This window comes from Lissotriton helveticus, chromosome 3_1 (genome assembly GCF_964261635.1).
Source record: "Lissotriton helveticus chromosome 3_1, aLisHel1.1, whole genome shotgun sequence".
Lineage (NCBI taxonomy): Eukaryota > Metazoa > Chordata > Amphibia > Caudata > Salamandridae > Lissotriton > Lissotriton helveticus.
This window is the reverse complement of record NC_136061.1, coordinates 2063996303-2064011540: the sequence shown is the minus strand read 5'-3', so window position 1 is coordinate 2064011540 and position 15238 is coordinate 2063996303. Positions and strand designations below refer to the sequence as shown.

General features: G+C 38.2%; 1 long non-coding RNA gene across 1 annotated transcript in view; it reads right to left on the bottom strand.

Moving 5' to 3' along the window:
* The window catches only part of LOC144825259 (uncharacterized), a 298854-nt gene extending 284317 nt beyond the window's left edge, over window positions 1-14537 (bottom strand). Inside the window, exon 1 of the long non-coding RNA XR_013609359.1 lies at window positions 14461-14537. This is a non-coding gene — a long non-coding RNA (uncharacterized LOC144825259). The remainder of the gene's footprint in view (window positions 1-14460) is intronic.
* Between the last annotated feature and the right edge of the window lie 701 nt (window positions 14538-15238).

Sequence of the window (15238 nt, the reverse complement as noted above, 5' to 3'; positions counted from 1 at the left end):
AAAAAAGTAAGATAGTATTTTTCTTTTTTTTTAAAAGTCGCGGATGCACCTAGGATCCGCGCATTTTGCCGCCGAAAAAAAAGCATGTATTTTTGAGATATGCATCAAGCTTATGTGTATAGATGTTGGGTGGCTCTAAAAAGAGCCCTTGTGTTTATTGAGAGATTTTAGTACTTACAAGTAAGTACCGATGCAGAGTCTAAAGTTCATGAGAAAGACTCTGTAAAATGTAAAGCATCTCTCCTATAGATGCCATGCATAATGAAAAGCATATTTTTGTGGTATATGGACACCATTCTATAGTCTCGGAGAAGTAGTAGAAACAGATTTAGTCACATTTTTTCCTAGCTTTCTCAATCTGTGGACAAAATAGATTGGAGTAGTTCCATTTCTGCCTATTGCATATGTTAGAATAGAAAAAGGGATTGGGGGAAAAGTGAAATTAAAACAGAAAAGAAATGATTGGTTGTTTGACAACATTCTACACAGAAAACTAGGGTGCATGTTTTTGATTTTTAAAAGCATGATTCTTATTGGTTATCTGAATGTGATTGAAAATAACATTACGTAGTATAAGGTAGTATATTGAGAAATCGAGCACACTTGCTCGTTTTTTTTGTAACATTGTGTGATGAACTTTTGCGTTCTTCTGGAGCCAGTATTACTATATTGCATGGGTTGATGCTATCTGCTTTGGATTTTGAAAGTGAGAATAGATTTCACTGCTCAGTCTTTCAAAATGCAAACTATGATTGCTATGGGAGGGCGGGAGTCGTGAGAGTCCCGCTATGTCAAAGCAAACAGCAGTATAGTGGGGGTAGGCACCCGGGACACTGCAGGAGCCAGTCATAGTAGTTTCCAGGGCCCTCGAGGGCACCAGGTGGAGGGCCAAGCAGTCTGCCTCCCGTAATACACAAATCCCCGGGGGTGGTGATTCCCGGAGCTTGTGGGGGGTTGTTGAGGCTCACAGACTTGTTATTTTGTAGGGGGGGTTGGATGCGTTGTAAATCTGGTACAAAGTGTTTTGTTTTACTTTGCTTTCCTTTCTGTCATGTAGACGATCCAAGGTTAAATATATTGGTTTCTGTACAGCCAGTAACTTTTAACCCTACCCCCAAACGGCTTTCCGCCTGTTACTATAGTAACAGTTCTTGGAACACTTACGTGAGCACAGAGGTTATAAGTTCACCACACTATGTTGCTAATGGCGTTGTACTTTTTATTCTTTTGAATTGGAACCGTAAGTTGTAGCTATACACTCTGGTAAAGATCTGGTGAAGAACTAGCCTTAGAATTATACGTCAAATTATAAATAAAATTTCTATTGTGGACTGCTACCCCCACCAAAAAAAAGACGTACGTACTTTTTTAATTAACTTTTATTAAAACAATAAATAACTGGAAGTATAGCTAAATGATAACAATACAATAAATAACAAGAACCATAACTTTAACAAAACAATATAACAAACAACATATAAAATGGACTCCAATAGAATTAGTGTAGTTAATCTGCAAAACAAAAAAGACAATTAGTGTTTAAAATTAGATCGATGTGACTAAATGAGGTCACACATTACAAGTCAAAGTAACTCTTGACGATATTTTCTATTTTTTTTAATGTGTGCAGTGTACCTGATAGATGTCACTTATCTTATAGGCTTGCATTCAAACTGTGTCTGTATAAAAGTGCCTAGTACGTCATATTTATATTACAGATGAACAGGTCTTTAAAATGATTCACAGATGAGACAGAATTAGGTGAGAGATCAAGTCATTATCCAGGACAATATTTTTTAGGGCTTATTTACAAAACTCTCGTGTTACTTTTGTGTTACTTTTCTCTTGTTGAAAGTGACGGAAAAGTGGCGCAAGGAGTTTGTATATAAGCACTTTTATTTCAAATGCATTTAGTTGGAAGTATTGAATATCTAGGCCGCTCTGCTTACCTTGTGTAAACACTGTGGCCAACAGAGTTCGCAACTTGAACTCCGCTTTGGTTTGTTACTTGCCGGATATGCAAGACTGCTTTCAAGAGGAGACCCCAACAAAGAGTAATGGTGTGGAACTACAAGTATGCGGAAGGACTTGCAGACTAAGAATCCGGTCAACTTTGAAAGTGAAGAGTTAAAGATATTGAGAGAGGCTCCTTCTGCTTCATGAGAAGGCCCAAGTTCCAGTGGAGCAACACCGTCAACCTCTACTGCACAGCCTAATATTCATCCCCAATTTGGAACCCTTTAAGAGAAAAAGTAAGAAGGTTGGAAGCTTTGTATGCCATCCTAATACCTAATCATCCATTAGTTATACAGCGATCCACCCTGTATCAGACTCATCCATACAAGTGTGAATTGGATATTATCTGATACCAAAAACCCCACAAGCACTTATATCTGTTACTTTATAACTTCGTCGACTACTCATATTGAGAGTATTTACCTTAACGTTGTCCGTTAAAAATGTGTGAATCTCTATGGTTCAGACAACTCGGTAATGCCATATTTGAGACATCGGTGTAATCAGCTGGAAGGGGAGGATATACTTTTTTACAACCTCTGTAATTTGCTGCTGATTTATGTATGTATGTATGTATGTATGTATGTAGGTATGTGTCTTGTAAAGCGCACTGCTGCCCTGAGGCGTTGTGGCGCTGTAGACCGCTGGGGAACCCGTCCTGGCTATCCATGTGAGATGGTCCCTACTGGGTATCTCCAAGGTGAAACCAGGCATCCCCGGCGAATGTGGGGGGCCGTTGTAGAGATGAGGCAAGCTAATACCCAGAGTTGCTGAGTGTGATCCCTGGTTAGAGTAGGCACCGAGGCGAGAATTATCGAGTTCGCTGACCCTGGTCCACGACCCTGCCGCGTCAGGAATTGAACCCTGGTCCCGGGCCGTTCTCTACTTCCGGGTCTGCCGCCTCTAACCAGTGAGCCACACCACTCCACTATGTAACATTCTGCAAACTGAAAAAAGAGTTAAAATGTATATGTTGTACATATGTCCAAGATTAATTTTAATGTACATAAAAACATTTGTTCTCAATAGGATTGGGGTTGAAAAGCAATCATCAGAGTGTATATTTGGCAAGCAAAATAGGAAATAGCATTGCATTATACAAATGTTAGACCGAGATTGGTCACTCACTTCATTTATAAACTCTTGGCCTTGATCTGATAGCATATGGAGAGAAGTCAGTGGATCTGTTATGTCGAGTGGTTGACCACCATCTGGTATAGTGCATGGGCAGAAATAAACAGCTTGTGGCGTCCACTACGTCTCATGGTTGAGAAATCTGTATAATGAGATAGAACACGGGACAAATCAAGTTTAAGGTTATTAAAAAACTTGGAGAGCGTTGTAAAATACAACATTGGTTAATCGATTACATGTGAACTGCATGGGGAGGAAGCAGCACGTGGCGCACTACTTACAAAATTAAAGGCGGCAGGATTAAGTGATTTGCCTAGAAACGTCACCTACCAAGGTAAGATATTGGAGGTATAAGAGCTGGAAACTGTGCTAAAATACACTATTGCCGAAAACATTACTTTTGAAATGCATGGGGCACGTGACGCACTATTTACACAAGAAAAACTACATTGCATTAAGTTGAACAGCACGTAGCACACTGTTGCGAGAATGGCCACGTGGCGCTTGGCAAATTAAAAAAAGGTGGCAGGATTGAGTGATTTGCAGAGAACTAAGGATAGCAAATCAAGTTTAACGTTATTAAAAAACATGGAGAGCATTTTAAAATACAACATTGGTCAATCGATTACATGTGAACTCAATGGGGAGGAAGCAGCATGTGGCGCACTACTTACAAAATTAAAGGCGGCAGGATTAAGTGATTTGCCTAGAAACATCACCTACCAAGGTAAGATATTGGAGGTATAAGAGCTGGAAATTTTGCTAAAATACACTATTGCCGAAAACATTTCTTTTGCAATGCATGGGGCATGTAACGCACTACTTACACGAGAAAAACTACATTGCATTAAGTTGATCAGTACGTAGCACACTGATGCGGGAAGGGCCAGGTGGCGCTTGGCAAATTAAAGAAACGTGGCAGGATTAACTGATTTGCACAGAACAAAGGATAAGAAATCAAGTTTAACTTTATTAAGAAACATGGAGAGCGTGCTAAAATACAACATTGGCCAATCGATTACATGTGCACTGCATGGGGAGGAAGCAGCACGTGGCGCACTTCTTACAAAATTGAAGGCGGCAGGAATAAGTGATTTGATCAGAAATAAAAGTTACAAAGTCAACTTTAACGAAATAAAACAGTAGGAAAGCGTGCTTAAAAACAACATTGGCAAATCGCAGTATTTAAAGATCATTCAGATTAATTAATTTAATTATTCTTTAAAAAAGTGCTCACCTACGAAGAAGTGGATACGAACACTACCAATGGCTGTGACTGCGGAATAGGAAAAGTTCGAGAAGGTTGGCAGGTTATAAATGCTTTGCAGAAGGATGATTGGTTGAGCATGATGTCACTGGGTGTGAGAGATGTGATTGGGCATGTTGTAATTGAGCATGCGCAAATAAAATGAAATATGTTAGGGATACAAAGCCAGACGGTGGTACGTATTGTGCACATATGTAATATTAACACGGATGCGCTACCTCAAACGTGCATGCCCAAAGTGAAGGCAACTCCTATGTGGTACATACACAGATGGACTTCGGATGACGATAGTCAGAGGGGGAATTGAAGACCCTCGCATGGTCCCCAACGGTGACGGCCATAATAAATTTGAAAAAAAGGCCATCCCCAGGGAATGGGGTCCCCGGGCCTTGAAGTGGCTTCAATAGGGGGGCTGCCCTCCTCCATAAACTAATAATATATAATTAGCCATGACCTGGGGGTGGGGACCTCGGTGCCCGAATTGACCACGGGAGGGGGGCCACGCGGCCCCATTCCCATAAAAATAATTGAATATGGATACTCCACTTTTTGTCATCGTACCATAAGCGCAGCCTTCCAATCACGCGCTGAATGCTAATTGGCTGTCAAGTGCTTGTCAACATTCGAAACTTGAAACTGTTGGCAGCCATTGTATGCCTTAGTAGAAGGGAGGCTGAAGAAGCATGTGAAATGTGAGTTTAAAACGTGAAAAGGGGGAGGGTAGACACACCCTGACCCTCTAGGTCTGCTCAGGTGGTTCCCCATGTATTTATTTATTTTTTGGTAAAATCGTGGAGTGCGCGTATGATCCGCATATTCTAGCGATATTAAAAAAAAAAAGAGACGTGGGCTTTCCACGCGTCTTTGGTAATTTGCATTCTTTCAACTGTTTACAGGTGACGCAGCAGTGCTTGATTCACGATCCACCCCTGAGTAAGAAAAAGTAATAATAACACTATTTACCTGCTAAGTGAATTTCCTTTCATAGGCTGACGTTGACTGGTTTTGTTGCAAATTCTTCTAAGTGTGCAGTTTTCTAACTTTAAAATATTCACCTTAAGTCATCAGAAGAACAAATTCCGATGTATTCATTTGTTATCAGGAGAGAAACCAGTGCTGCATCTTTTAGCCCAGCACTGACCCTGAAAAGCAGTTCCAAGCATGCATACAAGTAATTTGTATTTCCTTCCATAGGAATCCCATTCCTATAAAAAAAAAAAATCATCTAGATTTGCGGGTCAGGCTCTAGGGGATAGGGTCCAGGGCCCAAAAAAATAAAAAGACATCATCCATGTGACAAACTGATACACCTCATCATACAGTAGCATAACCTTTCTACACTCATTATAAAATATGAAGTACCATATTTGAAACCAGTGACACACCAGTACAAGTTTCTAAAAACCCACTCAGTGATTCCTAGATCTACACACACATCTTTACACTTACCTATAGATTCACTCATACATACTAACAAAGATCATTAGAACATTATTAAATATACTTATACACCTACATCAACATTACACACCAGCACATATCATATTCACTTATGCAGACATCCTACTCACTTATGCAAATAATTGATCATACTTATATTTACTAAGCTACTCACTTACACAAACACCACTTTATTAATTCATATATATATAGTAACTCATACTTAGTGTGTTATAAAATCACTATTACAACTATACAGTTATCCATATCTCACACATACAATCACTGAGTCTTATGTATACTTATTTATATACAATTGTTTGTTGGACATACATCATTGAGAAATATATGTACTCGTCACCACACCCATAAAGAGATTAACTCACTCAAACAACTGTTTCCACATACAGTCTTAACCTCATATACCTACTAAATCAACTATTTACACATCTTTCGACAATCACACACGTCCCACCCAACCACACACACATTCATTCACTATCCCATACAAATAACTAATTAATAACTAATGTAGACTTTCACATACCTAGTAACCAACGTATGTTGTAGTTTACACAAGAGATAGAGTGAAACAGGTATTCACAAAGTTTAATCACTATCCCATATATTTAGTGAGACCCTTTAAATTCGTCACTTAGACACTCATTCACTTTGCTAGTAAATCCTCCATTCAGACACTTATACATCCACTTAGTGTTCAAGGCAGATTCCTATATATATATATATATATAATACTTATTTAAATATCGAAGCAAACCACATTCATTGGATCATGTGATCAGTGATGTCATCAGTGATGTCATTTGAGATGTGATCAGTGATGACATCAGTGATGTCACTGACCATGTCATGAATGATGTAATATGTGACATCATCATTAGTGGATTGGAGCACGTGAGGTATAGTTAGTACATCTAACTATAACGGGGGAATTTCAATGGTTTTGTAACAGTGAAATGTCCAACTAACTATAACACCCCTGAAACCTGTGGTTTTTTAAGTGAATTTCTGAGGTTTTTGAAATGCTAATTCCTAACTATAACATGTCTGAAACCTATGTTTTTTTCAGTGCATATATATATATATATATATATATATATATATATATATATATATATATATATATATATATATATATATATATATATATATATATATATATATATATATATATATATATATATATATATATATATATATATATACACACACAACACACACACACTCACACATATACATTTATACATATATGCACAAACACAAACTCCACAGCAGGGAAACAGGGAAAGGGCTGAAGTGTTTTATAGTGCGATGACAGATCTCCATCACTCCATTCATATTTTTAGCATTTGAGAATTTGTTTTTTGAAGCAATACATTCTTCTTTAACACTGGTGCTGCTTTTAAATTAAACAAAAGTGTTCAAATACTGGGAAGATCAGAGAAGGTTGTTAAATGTTTCTGAGGGCCACTATCTCCTCCCATGAGGCCACCCAACCTGATTCTCAAACGAAAACTGTCTCACAGGATTAACTTCTCCATTTCAAATACATTACTACCCTATCTCGTGTCTTGATAGCTGATGATTATTTTGTGATACCATTGTGGTCACCATCCATTGATACATCCCATGAATTATGGATCATCCTGTTAAATTTGTGATCCAGAAGTGGTTTCAAAAGCTCTTTCATATGTTGGAAAGACTTTTCTGACCTTTAAAAAGGCTTTTGGACATTAAAAAAGCATAAACTGTGGTTGCAAACCCTGTGATTTTCTGAACTGCTGGCTTTCCAACTGAAAACACATTCACCCATCAGGCCTCATGTTCCTTATTGTACAATCCAGCAAACAAAAACCATCAGAATCTAAATCTGGGACCTTGATTACCTTCCAAAGATGCTGTGGGCTAATGAAATATAAGTAAATGATACAGAGCACTAAAGCAATAATGCAATTTTAGCTACTGGCTTACAAAATATCCAGCAGGTCATTGAGAAGTCGCGCGTTAATTAAAACACTGATACTTCCTGAGGATTCAAATGCTGGGTGACTCAGTATTACTTAATGTTCTTTCTAATACAAGCAGAAACTAAAACCCACTTTTATTTCCACTTTGTTCAACTTTACCATTTTCACAGTTTTGATTTTTATACAATTTTGCTATTTTTTTGTTCTGCCATGCATACGTTGCATTAATTGTACATTTTCAATTTGAAGTGTTTACTAAGAGCCAGCATCAGCTCATATTTAACGCTTTTAATTATATCACTTTGAAATTGAAGTATCTTCAATTCAATAATTAGGTGTCCTTTATACCTTTTGGGATCAGGTTCTCGGTCATATTAGCCTAAAACTCCAGCTGTCAATATATCTTGATACCTATGGGGCCTTATTCAACAGGGTTGTACAATTCCATAACATTACTGTCCGCCAACAATTTCTCTTTGTTGCATATTGCAAGTTCATTAATACTTCAAATGTGGAGGACCACGGAGGCCACTAGTTTTTGTCATTGGTTGAATAAAATCAAACTGGTGAGGCATTATGAAAATTTCTATGCGGCTACAATTTAAGAAAATGCTCAAACATTTGGAGATATTTGGATGAATGAGTTTTCTTTTTAGTATAAAAAGTGTAGGATGTTATGCATCTCATGTTTGCTATTGTTCGATAACATATTTGAAATACAACTTTTATACGCACTGTAAGCAGTCAAAAGCCTATAGACCGTCCCTTTTTCGTTGTTTACTGTTTTCAGATAACAAAATGTTAATTGGATTTGCTTTTTGATCAGGGTATATAATGTATTCATTAATGAAATGACTTTTCTACTCAAATACATTTAAAAAAATCAATTATGTAAAGTCATACTATGAACAGCAACACTTGTTTTTTGTTCTTACAGATGTGACAAACATTTCTGTATCACGTATTTAGACATCTGAAGATAGACACATTTTTCCAACTGTGTCACTGAGCAAATGTAATCACAGGCGCTAACAAATGTAATCATAGGTGTTAACATTTAGTTGTATACCCTAAACCATAATCCTCTAGTTTGTACTCATACTTACAACCACCAACCCCATGCACTTTACTCCTAACACTTTACCCTTTACAGCTTACCTCTTAATCCCGAATTCAGAAAACCTTAAACCTTAACCCTATACAGCAAACTTTTAATTACATGCTGTTAGACATGTCAGCTTAGGGTGGTCTTCCCACAAACATTTTGCTTTCACTCCTGTTTTGCTGAATTAGTTTGTGTTGGCCTTAGGACTTTGCACACTTTACCACTGCTAGCCAGTGCTAAAGTGATTGTGTTCTCTCCTTTAAACATGGTGAAACTGACTTACACTCAATTGGCATATTTAATTTATTTGTGAGTCTGTAGTAAGTTGCTACTCTATGTACCCAGGTACTTTAAATTAAATGCTACTAGTGGGTATGCAGCACATATTTTCATAACCACTTGAGTAGCCTTTTTAAACATGTTTTAGGCCTGATATTGCAGCCTATGTGTGCAGTTTTAAAGTGCCATTATGCTTGAAAAAATAGACATTTTGCCAGGCCTAAATATTCTATTTTAATACATATAAGTAATCCCTAGACTAGGCCCTAAACAGCCAATTAGGGCAGGGTGCATTGCATTCAAAAGGTTGAAACCATACTATTAAGTTTTACATGTCCTGGTAGTAAAAAACTCCTAAATGCATTATTTCACTATTGCAAGTCCAACGTTTCTCATAGGATAACATTGGGTTACCTTATTACATTTAAAAAGTGGCAACTTTTGATTGGGAGTAGGTAGGAATATCATGAGGAATTGTAATTTAAGATCCACTTTAATGATAAAATATGAATTGTAGTACCAATTATGAAAATGCCACTTTTACAAAGGAATTGGGGTTAGGGCCCTTATGAAACAGCTCTGTTAGGCCACCTTTAAAGTACAAATGAACAATTGGCCTAAGCTAAAAACTTTAACTCACACTTTTAAATTCTGGGTCAAGTAAATTGACATAATAATAAGGATTGTAAGCTCTGCATAATGTTTATTAACATTCATTATCAGACTGGCACCAAGTGTATAAGCAATTTTGAGAGTATTTTTCAGTTTTTTCAGTATGCACAAAGTATTATACGTTTTGTAATTTTATTTACAATTATTCAATGCAAAAATGTTTGATGTTTGAAATCTTTCCTGGAAGATATGTTTAAGCGTACATGAAATATCCAAATGAAATGAAAATAAATAAATACGCAGGCCAAACATAATCAATTTACTTGACCCAGAATTGAAAAGGGCGAGTTTAAAATTATAGCTAGGTTCAATTGTTCATTTGTACGTTCTAAACATCCTGCCTGCCTGCCACCTGTTCCTGGATAACATGACTAGGTGTAGTTGACAGTTGGTCTTTGTGTATTCCTCCTAGAAAGCATCACAATAGAGGGTCTGGGTGTTGACAAGATGGGTCATCTCTGGCAGGATAGGGTAGTCCGAGCTGTCACCTACCACACTCGCACTTCAAAGGCACTGACCCAGCTCACACACAATGGACTTCACACTAGTCTATTGTGCCCCCAAACAGACTGCGACCAGGGCAGGAGGCAGGAAATTCCAGATAAATTTGTAGGGGGAAAACCCCAGAAGATTCTCCTACTTCAAAGTGGATACCAGGTATAAAAATAGGACTCTCAGACCTACTTTTGGAACTGTGATTATTACAGAAGAAAGGCACTCTGCTGCCCTGCTGTTTGAGGCCTGCCCTGCTTGATGAGAAAGAAAATCTGGACCTGCACCCTTCATCCCAGGCTGAAGTGACTCCAAGAGTCAGTTGACCTACTGTTCTGAGCTACAGGGACATTAGAGGTTCTAGAAACCTCTCTGCAAATGTCCAGCTGACCTGCAGGTGAACCTACCTGGACCAGAAACTGAACTTGCCTGAGACCTGCTGGCTTCTGCTGGAATGTGTTCCTGATTACCAAGAGGTGCCCCCCCAGTTCCTGTAGCCTTGATGTGGCATAAGTTGAGCTCCTCCTTAAAGAACAGAAGAAATCCTGAAGTTGTGGGCTCTTTGGGACTGCAGACAGGCCTTTTTGCACCAAGATCTTGAGGCTCATGGTGACAGGTAAAGTGAAGATGTGATGAACTCGAAACTTTGCGCTACAGCTAATGCTGTCAGGAATACCTGTACTTTACTGATCTGCAGGAGCAGAAGAAGGACCTGTCGACCCTTCGCCAGTACTGAAGTTATACATGAAATACATTAGCAGCCTGAAGCAACAATGAGAGGGAACAGGGAAGAGGCTTAAAATAAGAGAGACTGCCTTTGGGGATGGTAGGTCCTTCTTCTGCGTCTAACTCTTCCTTCGCTAAGATCTTTACAGCTATTGGTCTGGGTTCTATTCTGCACCTGCAATTTACATTGAGAACATTATTCTTTACACAATCATACTAATCTACTAGACAATTTTATGTATCTGGATCTAAATTCATATCTCCACAATATTAATCCAACTCTTTAACCATGTTTTTAAAGGTTTGAACCACTGTCTTTTATTAATGTTTCTGTGGTAATGTTAGTGTGGCAAATTGTCTCACCCCTTACTTGATAATATCTTAGTCAATTGTTTTTATCAGTTCATAGGACACTTCACAGTATTTTTACTGACCTTATCCTATATATATATATATATAAATATATATATATATGTGTGTGTGAATGTGTGTGTGTATATATATTTTATATATATATATATTTTTTATTTTAATGAAAACTGGAGAACTTATCTTTGGTTTTCTTCTTGCTCACTCTGACTGGAAAACAATGTTGAGCTGTTCAAAAACCAAGGCTCACCTTTGCGCTGCAGAGTTCACTCGTGTATGAGAGCCTTCCAACCAACTAGAGGAGAACAGATGTTCCTTACCGACAACATATAGGAACATTGCTCTCTCTTATTTAACAAAACAGCACCTTTTGTACTGAAGGCTTCTCTCAATGACTCATGCTGATAATTTCTTCTGAGAATGTTCCAAACAAGAGAAACTGCTAGAAAAAATTACTGTCTCAACAAATCTCTTGGTAATTCTGTATAAACACTCGCAAGCTCACGCAAGTCGAAGACTCTAAACAAATGTAAACAAAAATGCCAAAAACTGTGAAATAGTGACGCTACCTGCTCCTCAGGATTTCAGTTGAAGTGCGCCACTCTCTTCTTGTACACATCAGCCCCAGCATAAGCACAGAAACTAAACTACAACTGAAGTTGTGGATTCTTCTTGCTGACGGCCGCCATCTTGGATTCTTGTTCCAATGCAGGCACACATCTTTTTATTATTTGTTTTAACAACGGAGTTAGAAATGGTATATACAATTTCTAGTTTCTAGTTAACTAAGGGGTACTCTTAAACTTGTATTTTTCTCAGTAGTCCTTGCAACAACATTCCCAACAACTGCCAGCAATGACAGGCAACCCGAGACCTGCACTTTGTGCTACAGTATGGACTGCTGGCAGTGACCGCCAATGGAAATCTCCATTAACAATGGTCTGTGATGCCTAACAGGATCTTTGCTCTACAGCAACGACTATCTGCGAAACCCAGCCTGCTCTTCGCTCTATTGCAATCACCATCCATGAAACTCCTGCAGCTCCTCATGGCCTCTGCCACCACAAATAGAACTTTTCATGCTGGACTGTAGAAGGTAACTTTTTCAGCAGAATAAACCTATTCCCTGTATCAGGCCCATGCACCATCGCAGTCAGACTGAACTTGTGACTTTCACCCATTCTGGCCCGAACAGACAACCGTGAGTGGTAGTTTGTGCCTTTAGGCGCCATACTTACCTTACATTTTTTAAATTACATATCTCCAGGTCAACTAATTGGATTATTGTTGGTTTGAAGTCAAAATATATAATACATTTTACTCTATTTTTCTAAATTGGTGTGGAATTTTATTAGTGTGCTGTATTTTCACTGTATTACTGTTTGTGTACTGCATCATTACTTTACACATTTCCTCTAAGTTAAGCCTGACTGCTTTTGTGCCAAGAACGAGAGGGTTAAGCAAAGTTAATTTAGTGACTTTTTGTTGTTCATCTTTGCAAGCATTGTGGATGTTTCTTGAGTAGGGTTTTGCCCCTCTCAAGCAACAACCCAATTTCTCACATATACCTAAGCCCTTAGTTCTATACCTTGTCTCCTTATCCCCTAGCCCAATAGTCTCTACCCATAGCGCTATACCCCAATACCACAATCTTATACCATTTACCCTTACACTAACCTAAATCCTTTACCTTAACCCTTAACCATATACTCCAAACCATTAAGAATTAAACCTGTACTATACCATAAATACTTGATGTTACTCCAGATAACTTCATACCACAAATGCTTAAACCCTTCATTATTTAAATGCTATACCTTTATCCACTTATTTGGGGGTGGACAGAACTCACAGAGATTCACTTAATGGAATTCTATGCACTTAAATAAAACCTCAGCGAGATTCTGCAGAGTTCTGCCAATGGGAGGAAATATGCATGTTGTGCTTCTCAACTGCAATTTAGCTGCAGTAGTGCCAGCAGCATTCAGTGCACAAGAGCGCACTACCATCCATGTTGATTTTGCTGCTGCTTGTGTATAAAATCTATTAAAGGGCAGCAAATCTACTCAAGAAGCAGCCCTCTGGCCGTTATGACTCCCGACCACCCGCATTACAAAATGGCATCCGGGGATGCCAAATCTTGCTCATACTCGCATTTCTGAACACTAACAGGAAAAAATTGCACCAGATGGCGATTGGCAGAATTTAGCGAGTATTCCACATTACGTAGCGGGGAGTATCCAAATTCCACCATAGACTGATAGCCTTCATTCCAAAACCTTCACTCCTTAACCTGTATCCCCTATTCTCCGAACCCACAATATTAAACCCCAAGAATGTAATCTAATATTTTTATCCAAATACCCGTAATCTTTTATCCTTACATTTACTCCTCATCCTTAACCCCTACACCACGATTGCTATAAATGTAACCACTATACCCCAAACATTTAGCTCTATACTCCAAACCCTTTACCTGTACCTCAAACGATTAATCCTAACCCTTAACTCCTAACCTCTACCCTCCTGACCTAATTTCTTGGTGCCAAACCAATACCTTAAACCCTAGCCCAATACCTCAAACGATTAACTACAGATGCCACAAATGGGATGTATATGAGGACCATGGAGCCAGTGCCTGGGCATCGTTAAGAAAGTGTAGTTCTGTGTCTCTCTTGACCCACCCTAGATGCACACTTTTAGATTATATCGTCTGAACGAATTCAGCAGTAAAATGGCCCACACAAACGTCTCTTAATATGTAGAATGAATTGTATCTGGCTTCCCAGACCACTACAACAATTACATTGATTTGCCACCCTCCCGGTGATTACAGCAGTATTTGGATTATATGCTTCCAAACAAGTGGATTGCCTAACGTGACCATGGTTCTTAGGATAGCTGCAATCTATTCGGAAGCTTAAACACTAGCTTTCACCTCTGCCAAATAACCATTGAATAGTTGGTCTTACCTGGTCAGCCAATACAGGTGAGGGATCTCATCTATTGAAGACAGCCTGTAAAATAAAAGTGTTTCAATGAAGAACATCTCAGTTTCAATTAACGTAGTGAAGAAAGTGTTAATGCTTTATCTCAATTATATATTTTTCTAATGAAAATGGTAAAACATTTTAGGATCATTCTTGGTGGGTCAAATCTCATTCCACTCTCTTTAAGGAGCTCTACAGTCACGTACATTTTATATTGCCTTTCCTAACCTCCAACAACTTCCCTGTGCCTATTTTAATTTTATATTTGTAATGTCTGAAAAATCACAGAACACAGTGTTGTTTGGCAGGACTTACTATTCTCATAGCATTTGTAGGTATGTTCTTTGTTGAAGGAGAGATATGGCCACAGATACTTTTTAAGAGTTCCACATCTTTGTGAAGCTATGCTTTTTTCTTTGAAACATAAACCTTCCCAAAGGACATACGAAGATGTTTTGTCACATATTTTCTGATCATCGTCTTCTTTTTTTAAAGGAAACCATGCTCTTTTTTAGCAATTAAATGAAAGATAAACAGTTTTGAAAGTGTTGCAGTTCTGCAATGTAAAAATATGTTCTAATTCAGCCAATAACACAACTTGAAAATGCTTCAATTTAATTGCGCGAATTAGAAGAATCTCTCCTGCTACATGTTAAACTGTACCTTGACCCATGAATATGTATGAGTTGCTGCAATAAATTATACCCCTGCAACATGGAAGAGGTCACATGAAACTAAAACACCATCTCAAAGGATATGA